Raw genomic sequence first — 12369 nt, 5'->3', positions numbered from 1 at the left:
ACGTCGCAATTTTCGCAGTGTTTCACAGTAACGGTCAGCGTTCACTGTTTCACCTCTTGGAAGGAAGTCAATGAGCAGAATGCCCTTCCTGTCCCACAACACCGTGCACATCACTTTCCGTACCGACAGCGTCTGTTTGAATTTCGTCCTGACCGGAGATCCACTATGCCGCCAATGCATTGACTGCTGCTTGGTTTCCGGGGTGAAGTGCGAAATCCAAGTTTCATCGCCCGTGACGATCCTGTCGAGCAACTCGTCGCCGCCATCGTGATACCGTTGCAGAAATGTCAGTGCTGCTCCTAAACGTTGCATTTTGTGTTCGGGTGTCAGGTTTTTCGGCACCCACCCGGCACACGCTTTTTTGAACAGTAGGTGCATAGTGATAATCTCATGCAACAAAGATCGCGATATCTGCGGAAAATGGCTGCTCAGCTCCGCAATCGTGAAGCGACGGTTCTCCATGATACACTGCCGCACCAGCTCGACACGATCATCATTGATGAGATCACAGTCGAAATGCACAATGACTTTGCAAACATTCTCTACATCCGCAGAAAAGAAAATAAAAATTGTTCGTTTGAGGCAAAGTAAACTGTCGCTCTTGCGATATAGCAAAACTTGCATTTTAAACTAAACTACTGTTTGTTCACTGGTGTTTTAGCCAGGAAAACGAGCAGTATCTCTTGAGACTGGATGAAGTAAAGTGTATCGTCACACGACAGTAACTTTTACAAGAACACTACCACCGTCGCAAAACTTCGTTAGAAAAGAGGTAGTTATACTCAGAGAAATTCGAACAGTTGGATCAAGGTCAAGCAATGGACTGCATTTTCCTTGCTAGCTAACACGAGTATTTATCATGTAGCTGCTTTGGTGGCCTCGAACCATTGGCAGTAATAATGGATGTGTATTTTTTATGGATATGTTTGTGTATAAGTTAGTTATGTCGAAAGTTGCTAATGTTGTACTGTGTGGGATATGATACATTACAGATACTAGAACAAATGTTAAAAAACAACCAACACACCACAAGAACACATTAAAGAAATCATCCACATCACAGACATCATCACAAAACAAAATTACTTCACATACAATAACAAATATTAAACGCAAACCGAAGGCCTAACCATGGGATCACCCATTTCCAGCGTATTAGCAGAAATATTCATACATCACTTACAACAGACATACATACTAAACAAAGGCAACAGTAAACATGCAGACAACATCATATATTGGCACAGATACGTAGATGGTATACAAATACTATCCAAAGGAAACAGAAGACAGATCCAAAACCTACATCAACACATAAACAAAATACACCCAAAGCTACACTACACATTAGAAATGCAAAGCAACAAATCCATAAATATCCTAGACATCACAATAATAGAAGTCGACAACACACACACATTCAAAATCTACAGAAAACTCACAAGAACAACAACAACAACACACATATACAACACATCCAATCACCCAACACAACACAAACAAGCTGCATTCCGAACAATGGTACACAGACTATGCAACGTATCAAAGAAACAACATGATTACAAAGAAGAATTAAACCCAATCAAATACATAGCACAAGAAAACGGATACAATCCCAACATAATAGACAACATAATACGAAAGACAAAACATAATCACAAAAAACATAAGAATACAACACAAACACAAGAACACAAAATACATCACACTAACATACGAAAACAAAAACACACACAAGATTGCAACCTCATTAAAGAAATTAAATTACAATATCGCATACAGAAGATATAATACTCTACAAAAACATCTGAACACACAAACAACACAAACAAAGAAATACAACCACACAAGCGTTTACAAACTCATATGTAACAACTGCAACAACTTCTACATAGGATAGACAGGCAGATCATTTCAAACACGTTACTAAGAACACATCACAGCCATAACAAAATTACAAAACACTTCCACATATGCAGATCACATCACAAATGCTAACCACACTTACGGAGACATCAGCACAGACATGGAAATTCTACAAATCCAAGCAAAAGCAGAAACCAAACACACCAGAACAATACGAAATATACGGACACACAAAAACACATCCAAATTAAATCCTCAATACACAACTCAATTTCAGAACACACACTCTTTGACTCAACATTACACTACACAAACATACCCCCACAGGAAACAAAACAAAAGGCCCCAAGACCAGCAACAACCAGCCAATAGCAGGCCGAAACATGTTTAGAAGGTAATATAAAATTTAACATGTGAAAGACACATAATACGTTTTCCAAAGTCATATACTGTTAAACGTTGTGTAATCAAGGTGTATTATATATATTTTGTTACTATATACATTTATGGATTCGCTCATACATACTACATGCCCTGCCCATCTGAGACGTCTGGATTTAATGTTCCTAATTATGTCAGGTGAAGAATACAATGCGTACAAATCTGCGTTGTGTAACTTCCTCCATTCGCCTATAACTGAATCCCTCTTAGCCCAAAATATTTTTCTAAGCACCTCATTCTCAAACAACCTTAACCTCTGTTACTCTCTCAAAGAGAGGATCCAAATTTCACAACCATACAGAATAAGCGGCACACATTGGGTTTATAAAATAAAACAATCTGCCCTTCAATAAGGGTGACCACAAGGATGTAGAAAACATATATATATATATAATGTTTACAATGAAACAATGAAAATACATGCAATACATTTGAAAAGAAAATTAAAGTGAATATCAAATTACTCGAAATAGAGATGAATTTGCAAAATTTGAATTGAGTCCCTTAGAATCTCTCTAAGGATTTTCTCAAAGTTGTAAAATGTGAATCCCTTTGATTTTAAACGATTACAGATGTATTATAAATTATTATTATTATTATTATTATTATTATTATTATTATTATTATTATTATTATTATTATTATTTATCTTTCGAAGAGGTGGAAAAATTCAAATATCTTGGAGCAACAGTAACAAATATAAATGACACTCGGGAGGAAATTAAACGCAGAATAAATATGGGAAATGCGTGTTGTTATTCGGTTGAGAAGCTTTTGCTTTTGTAATCTAGTCTTCTGTCAAAAAATCTGAAAGTTAGAATTTATAAAACAGTGACATTACCGGTTGTTCTGTATGGTTGTGAAACTTGGACTCTCACTTTGAGAGAGGGACAGAGATTAACGGTGTTTGAGAATAAGGTTCTTGGGAAAATATTTGGGGCTAAGAGGGATGAAGTTACAGGAGAATGGAGAAAGTTACACAACGCAGAGGTGCACGCATTGTATTCTTCATCTGACATAATTAGGAACATAAAATCCAGACGTTTGAGATGGGCAGGGCATGTAGCACGTATGGGCGAATCCAGAAATGCATATAGAGTGTTAGTTGGGAGGCCGGAGGGAAAAAGACTTTTGGGGAGGCCGAGACGTAGGTGGGAAGATAATATTAAAATGGATTTAAGGGAGGTTGGATATGATGGTAGAGACTGGATTAATCTTGCTCAGGATAGGAGCGGCAATGAACCTCCGGGTTCCTTAAAAGCCAGTAAGTAAGTAAGTAAGTATGTAAATAAGTATTATTATTATTATTATTATTATTATTATTATTATTATTATTATTATTATTATTACAAATTGTGTGACTTTCAACTTTTTTGATAGCAAACTGAATGACAAAAGCTTCTGAACCGAATAATAACAGGCATTTCCCATATATACTCTGCGTTTAATTTCCTTCCGAGTGCCATTCATATTTGTTACTGTTGCTGCAAGATATTTGAATTTTTCCACTTCTTCAAAGGATGAATTTCCAATTTTTATATTTCCATTTCGTATAATATTCTGGTCACGAGACATAATCATACACTTTGTCTTTTGGAGATTTACTTCCAAACCTATCTCTTTACTTGCTTCAACTAAAATGCTCAGTTTATCAGGCAGTATCTATGAAAATACATGCCGCTCAATCTTCTCTTTGTCTTCTACTTGTTATCCATTTGTTTCCTCTCATTTCCCTGTATTTCTTTGTTCTCTTTTGTAATCTTCTTCCTTCTTTCTCTCTCTTTTGTTCTCCTTGTCTTCCCCTCTGATCTTCTTGTCTTCCACTTGTTCTATTTTTTTTTTATATTTCACTAATGTCCGTAAAGGAAGAAGCACACATGTCTGTAATTTCTTTTAAAATGGAATTTACAGCAAGCGATAATGTTGGTTATACAATCGATCTTGTCTAGTAATAACTCTAAGGTTATATACGTAAAAACGTTACTTTAATATTCACTGTCTAATTTAGGATCGAGGTAAATACTGTCCGTAATATTCCGACAGCATTACTTAACCTACTTCAAGTCCAGACGTATCGCACTATACTAATACAGTACAATGTGAACTGTACTTGTCTATTTCGCTAAGCGTCGTGAGGGACTAAACAGGTTCTAAGAATGAAGAACAGGTAAGCGACATTCAACTGTTATAAACAGAGCGTTAGGAAAATCAGTGTGCACTTGCGCAACCCAGTTAAATAAACTTTTCTTGCAGTTGCTAAAATTGTAACTTTACAGCTGCATTGATTCCTGAATACAATTATATCTGTTATGTTTAGTGTTTTATATTGTCAAAATTATGTTTGAGCAATAATTTTCGCAGTTGAATTTTGAGTTCTATGAGACGCCATGAAACTTTCTCGAGAAGAACTTCTTTTATTTTTTTGTCGAATACATGTTCCGGGAAGATAATAAGTGCAAAAGAACTGGTGTAAAATAAATCTTCTGACAGATTACTAGAAACACCAGTTCCACATCGCAATGCATTTAAGGTTATGAATCTGTGAAATATCTAATATCTATATTTTCACATCAATTAATCTGAAACTTTTACCACTATGTGCAGATGCAATAAACAAATTTTCACTTTAATATTAAAACTAGTTTACTTATAATCAATTTTTGTCCATTTTTATACTGAGGCCGGTTCTTCAAGAACGGCACATACCCATAAAGTGAATTTTGAGATAAGGAGCTGCAAAGATGTTGTGTTGGCAGTACGCATTTCAAACACAATTTAGATTCAATTCCTTATATGTTATAAATACATGGTTTTTTAATAAGCTAATATGTAGCCTATATATTACATTTGTAAACCTACACATATTTTGTTACAATAGTAACTACAGTGCCCTTTTTCCGGACCTCGCCTCAATTGTCCTAATTTTCAAAGTTTACATAATTTTTCTTTAAACTTGTGTTTAATTTATTCATGACAGATGTATGTAAAATATGGCATATGCTTTTTTTTTTACATTTTTCCAATTAAATTTGAGAGAAAAATATTTACCTTTAAGTTGTTAATTTTTCAATTTTTTAAGACTTATCACGTCCTTAAGACATGGTGATTTCAATGAACTACTTCCAATAGCAGAAAAAAACATGTGTCAGTTTACTTCATGTATTGTTTTAGATTATTTTACGACGCTTTATCAACATTTTAGGTTATTTAGCGTCTGAATGAGATGAAGGTGATAATGTCAGTGAAATGAGTCCTGAGTCCAGGTCCGAAAGTTACCCAGCATTTGCTCATATTGGGTTGAAGGAAAACCTCGGGAAAAACCTCAACCTCTCCGATCGGGAATCGAACCCGTGCCACCTGGTTTCGCGGCCAGACGCGCTAGCCGTTACTCCATAGGTGTGGATACGTACTTTTGTGTACTTATGTGCAAAAAGTTCACTGACAATGGAGAAAAACTGCAGTCATTAGAGCGTTTTGAATGTTACAAAATGTTGAAAATTGGAAATTTGAGAAAACGAGTATGAAAAAACATCATGTCGATGATATTATTTATTATCGATACCCTTTCTTCCTATACACGTCTATCACACACAATGACGCAGAACATATCAAAATTATTACATAAGTTAATACGCCAGACTAATAAGCTTATCAGTCTTGCAAAAGCAGATAAACCAGTTAGAATACAATAAAAACTGTTTCCATATGAAGAAATGCAGCTGACAAGGAAAGGAGATTACAGTACCATTCTCAACCTTTTCCCCCCATTAATATCCATACTTGTGAAGTGTAGTACTTTCTAGTTGTCAGGTAGAAAATTCTTTCGCCAACGCTTTCAAATTTCGGTACTGGTAAGACTACAACTGCCAGTTACCTTCTTAGTGTTATGTTTTCAGCATTGTTTGCCTTTGAAGACGCTGTCAACGTTCACGAAACTAGCGAGTGTAGACTACTTTCAAGTTTGAACGTAATTAATAAAGGTAAAGGTATCCCCATAACATGCCATGAAGGCATTTGGGGGAGCATGGAGGTAGAGCCCCATGCTTTCCATGACCTCGGCACTAGTTTGAGGTGGTGTGGTCGGCACCACGCTCTGGCCGCCTTTTACCCCCGGGAAAGACCCGGTTCTCAATTTTATAGGAGGCTGAGTGAACCTCGGGGCCGTTCTGAAAATTTGGCAACGAGAAAAAATCCTGTCACCACCTGGGATCGAACCCCGGACCTTCCAGTCCGTAGCCAGCTGCTCTACCAACTGAGCTACCCGGCCGCCGAACGTAATTAATATTAATAATAATAATAATAATAATAATAATAATAATAATAATAATAATTATTATTATTATTATTATTATTATTTTATTATTAATAATAATTATTATTATTATTTTATTATTATTATTATTATTATTATTATTATTATTATTATTATTATTATTAAATACTAAAGTAATACACTAATGTAGGAACATTGTATTTTTAAAGTGGTATTCGATTTTCGGACTTCATATACTAATCATTTCATGTGATGAAAGAAAATTAGTTTTAGATTAGGTCTCATGAATCATAAAGTGATTAGTAAAATCAATGAATATTTCACGTTGCCAGGCAAAAATATATTTTAATATTAGGTCAATTACTACTAAGATTTATTGAAAATCATCCGTCCTCAAGTGAGTTGACCACTGGGATCCGGAACTCTCAAACATAAAAAGATAAAGGGAAATGAAACGAGTAAATTAATTATTCGATTTGTACAATTAAAACAAAAAAATATGTATTAAGATATGGTGTGGAATTTAACTGAGGGGGGTACGGATGGCCCAGCACTGCGAACTATGGATATCTATTGCACTAAACCTCGATATGGAATGAGTTGCATGCCACAGATCCCCTACGCGCACCGCTCTAACTACATGACTCCCTTAACGACCGGTCCCTACAACCGATAGAATCCATATACCGTTCCTGCTTCGGCAAATTCTCCCAAGGCCCTCCTGTCGATCCGAGGCGAAACTCCTCCCCAGAGTAGGTCCGCCACGGTTGCCATTGCAGAAGCCATTCAACGTTGTTTAACTACAATCCACGGTGGCCGGTCGAGAGACTCAGCAGCTTCTACTATCTTCAATATTTTAATAAGGAAAATTATTTATTTTTATATTAACAAGAAAAGATGAAATTTAGATTCCTTATTTTACATAAATGATAATTGAACATAAACACACGTGTACTGCATTATTAACAGTGGTGAATTTTATGTGATGAAGTGTTTCATTTTTTGTAGTGTAATAATTGGCGATTTCTTAAATTTGATAATCGGGGGTTAAGCTAGATTTGTGACAATATTTCGCTATTATCTAGTAGAGCATTGAAAATATTATGGGTTAAAAGTTGCTCAGCAAGTAATCTGCGACTGGCAAGTTACATTAAATTAAATTCAATAAGTAAACTGTTGTAAAATTTGTTTATGGAAAGCCGAATAATGATATTTATATATTTTTAATTAATGTATCTTGAAAATTGTTTTCGAAATTTTTAAATTTGATTACTATGTAATTTACAAGTGGGTGACCAAATTACTGAGATGTATTCCAATTTAGTGCACATATGCCACATATGTCGAATTCGAAATGTAAATGTAAATTTTTTGAATTCCTAATAATAAATCACGGATTTTTTAAAATTATTTGTTATATGTGATTACGAAAAATCAAATTACGATTAGTAGTTGTACCTACATCTTTTATATAATATATTCTAATGGTTCAATTTACACGTTTTAATCGTCATAAGAAAGACTGCCCTTAAATCGCCTTATAATCAGGCCCCGAAAAGAGAAACCTAACCGAAGGTAATTGTATTGACATCTGTGTCTAAGTTTAGCTCTCCCCGATTAGCATTTTTGATTGAGAATAATAATCCGTACATCAATCACATCACAAAATTTGTCGGTTGTATTTTTATACACTATTTAGGCCTAGATATAATTTAAATTAACAGGTAGCATGTGGTAGCTCAAAACCTCCGCTGCCACCGATACACAATATAAAGCGTTCAATACGACAAGCACGGAATAGTTTTTACTGTGTTTCCTACACTTTTTACAGAGATGTGGATGATATCCTGGTTGAAGATACGGGCATTGTCAGCAACCAAAACTGTACCCCGGTATTACGCCCTCTACTTCCACAGGTAATACAGTAGAGTAAAATACGTATATTGAATAATTTTTCTTCCCCTCAGGAAATCACCATCTAAGCTATACGAGAAAGAGAAAAATATTATACAGCGTGTTCAAAAAGTGGCTGTACAGTGAACACTTAACTTAATATGTCGAACTATAGTATTTTCTACAAAATATGTTGGAAAAGCAAATAATAATAATAATAATAATAATAATAATAATAATAATAATAATAATAATAATAATAATAATAATCATCGTCATCTCATCCCATCGTGGGTGTATTCAATTTTTTCTTTTAACTTTATATTTGTATATGAATTTTTCTGTTTGTGCTTTCATCCTGGTTGAGTGGAAGAGAAGACCTGATGGCCTTAACTCTGCAAGGGAAAATGAAACTATTATTATTATTATTATTATTATTATTATTATTATTATTATTATTATTATTTATTTTATTATTATAATTATCGATAGCCTACATTAAAACTTAAAATCATATGCTACAAAAGTTACATTTGAAGAGAGATCATATTAAAGGGATGAAAAGCAGACTTTCTGACAATCGGCTTTGAAAGTAGTCAAAGTTTGACAGGCCAGTTACATTATGTAGGCCCACACCAGCATATCCTATTTTTACTATTTGCACTATCATAAAGATTGTAAGCTTACACTGATACAACACTATTTACACCAGTCTTGCGATGGAGACTAATAATTGCGAGCGAGAGATATTTTATGCCCGCTGCGCGCGCGCGGAGCTCTTTTACCTGTAAACATTGCTAAAGGATGTAGGTACAGATCTTAGGAGACAGCGCATCATGACGGAACGGAAGCGCTTAAAGCTTTCAAGGATGGGTGGAAGATACAAGATTTATGCTTCGAACATGGTGATGAAGTCCAGTGTTTGTTGTGTAAAAAAAAAATATCATTTGCAAAAAAAGCAACGTAAAACGGCATTATGAGACGCAACATGAAAAAAATATAGGCATTATTCAGGAGAAAAGAGAAATAAATTCATTTCGGAATTGAAATCGAAGGTAAATTAATTTACAATTGGGTCAGTAGATAGTATCTAGATTACTTTTATTTCTTTATTTTAAATGTATTGTTGATGTTTTATTTGTTGCTTGTTTGTGGATATTTACTTTTATTAGACTACGTGTTTCCTTAATTTAGGAATAGTATTTTATCTTTGATTGCACTTTAACTTATACTATTACTAAACTCAAAATGCTAATTCATTCTTATTCCAATAATTATTTTCAGGATTTGTAGCAAATATGAACTAAACATTTTGAAAACTTTGATGCAAGGAGCTATTTTAGTAACGTCAATATAAAATATACTTAAAAATATAATTTCAAAACTATTAGACCTAATTGCACCAAATTTTATGCAGATCATATTATTACAGATTTGTTTATGTAGTTTAAATTTCACCAATTATGGCCGAAATTGTGGAAGTTTTAAAAGTCGTACTTATCCCCTTAAATGATTTACTCAAAAAATTACGATGGCTCTCAATATCTTAATTTAATCAATTTGCTTTTTTTCTTGTTACGTGCATCTCACAAATCACTCTAAGAAAACTCATTACATAATCACGACTGGCGAGTAAGGACTACATTTTTACAATCACGCAATCAATATACTCTATTTCAATCAATATTGCCATTATTATTTTTTCAACAAATACTCGAAAGTACTTAGAGATCACACACGTCGAGCAGGTAGTTTCTCCTTACCAATGAAGTGAAGTATTTATATAATTATTGCTTTTAACAATAAAATGGTTTACATACAATTAACTTTTCGTATTTCTCTTTTTGTTCCTAAAAAACCCTTCCCTTTGCGATTTGTTTATGTATGTACGTGTATATTAAATAACTGAGTAATTAGCCGTATTACATAGCCAGAAATTTAGTAACGCAAGTTATTGTAATAATTGCTGCCTTTATTGGCTGCATGTGCATGTACATCCCTATTGTCTACGTTACAGTGGATGCGCTATGCGCTCGCGATCAAGGTCGAGCTCTGCTACCATGATTGGGAGCTAATATCGTCTCATCCCTGATTTACACTAATACACTATTTATAATATATGTATTACGGAATAAAATACCTTGCATTAACTTACACAATACTGTATATGGTAATGTAAATATTATTTAATTAATGTAGGCCTACATTCTTTATCATGGAGTAAATATTAAAAATAGCGTATTCTAGTGTACATAGTGCATATAATACAAATTGTAAATATTACTTACATACAAATGGCTTTTAAGGAACCCGCAGGTTTATTGCCGCTCTCATGTAAGTCCACCATCGGTCCCTATCCTGTGCAAGATTAATCCACTCTTTCATTCTATGGATTCGTAACAAGCTGTTTTTTACGGTGATGGGTTGTTAGCCCTTCGCCCAATCCCAAGCTGGAGGAACTACCCCTTACCAGCTGTCCACGACTACTTATTCAATATATTTGCAGCTATTCTCCATATCTGGAAGCCGTCTCCTCTATCCGCAACCTGAGGACGCGCCATGCCGTGGTGATAGGGACCCAAAATACATGGAATTGTAAAATATATTAGTGTAAAAAAATTTTTTAAATGATCCATGATTCGTACCGCTTAATTTTACTAACAAGAGTCGCTTGAGCATTCAGAAGTACTTTGATTTCTAGATGCATGAGCGTCATCCGCTACAGTAAAAACTATTCCGCTACAGTAAAATCTATAGTAATGCTTAATCTCTTGGCCTCCTGGGACAAAGTATGGTCTCTATTCATTACATATTCAAAGTTCGTATAGGGAACAGAGTAGATATAGATTGTGATTATCCACAGACAAATCATTTCCGTATTGCCATCTGAAAATGTTTCACTACATGCCGTCATGTGAAATCATCTGATCCCCGTCTTTTTTATCTTACATTTTTTGACGTAATTACAATATGTGCTACAAAAGCTGCTCAAAAAGGAAACCACCGACATTGCTGAATCTTTGCAGCTCGGAGTATGTTATGGGACACTCTAAAAATAATTGTTATCTAATAGGACTCTTCTGATCTAGATCTTCTAATTAGATGTCACCATATCTACAAGTTATCTTGCATGTTTCGATATCAGTATTGCAAACAATACTCTTCACATGATTCCATATATTATTAATATTTTTAATCTGCAGAACAAAAAAGGCGCTCTGATAGTCACATTCCAAATATCTTTAAGAAAGACTTTGTAACGAATATTCAGATAAACCCAGTATAACAACACCTTTAGAAGTATTTTTGTTTTATTTGTCTTATTCGAATTTATAATTTGTCTTAGAAATCTGGACGCAATTTTTAAACAAAATGGCGCTTTGCAGATCTTGATCGCATTGGCTGTGGGCATGATATCCTTCAGCTGTGGGATCAGCATTGGGCATACCGCAGTGCTGATACCGAGACTACGACAGAACGACAGTTCTCTACCAACCGATGAGGATATGGGATCGTGGATAGGTAAGATATTTTGCCTGCATCCAATGCTAGCAATTTAGAGGATATTTCTGCAACAGCTAAACTAAAATCTAATACTGTAAAACTAATATACAGTTACACCTTGTACGACTAATACACACCAATACAATTTAATAATTTTCTTATCGTTCATGAGACGGCATTGCATTCTGCAAAATTTTTCTTAAGCTTATCAATAGACAGCGGAAAGAAGAGGAGGAACACAAGAAGTTTAGGAGGAATACAAGGAGAACAAGAGGAATACAAGTAGACTAGGGGGAATTCAAGAAGAACAAGAGGAATACAAGTAGTTTATGGGAAAGTCAAGAAGAGCAGGAGGAATACAAGTAGTTTAGGGGGAATTCAAGAAGAACAGG

Source organism: Periplaneta americana, chromosome 13 (genome assembly GCF_040183065.1).
Source record: "Periplaneta americana isolate PAMFEO1 chromosome 13, P.americana_PAMFEO1_priV1, whole genome shotgun sequence".
Lineage (NCBI taxonomy): Eukaryota > Metazoa > Arthropoda > Insecta > Blattodea > Blattidae > Periplaneta > Periplaneta americana.
The sequence above is the reverse complement of the archived record's forward strand: the minus strand, read 5'-3'. Positions refer to the sequence as shown.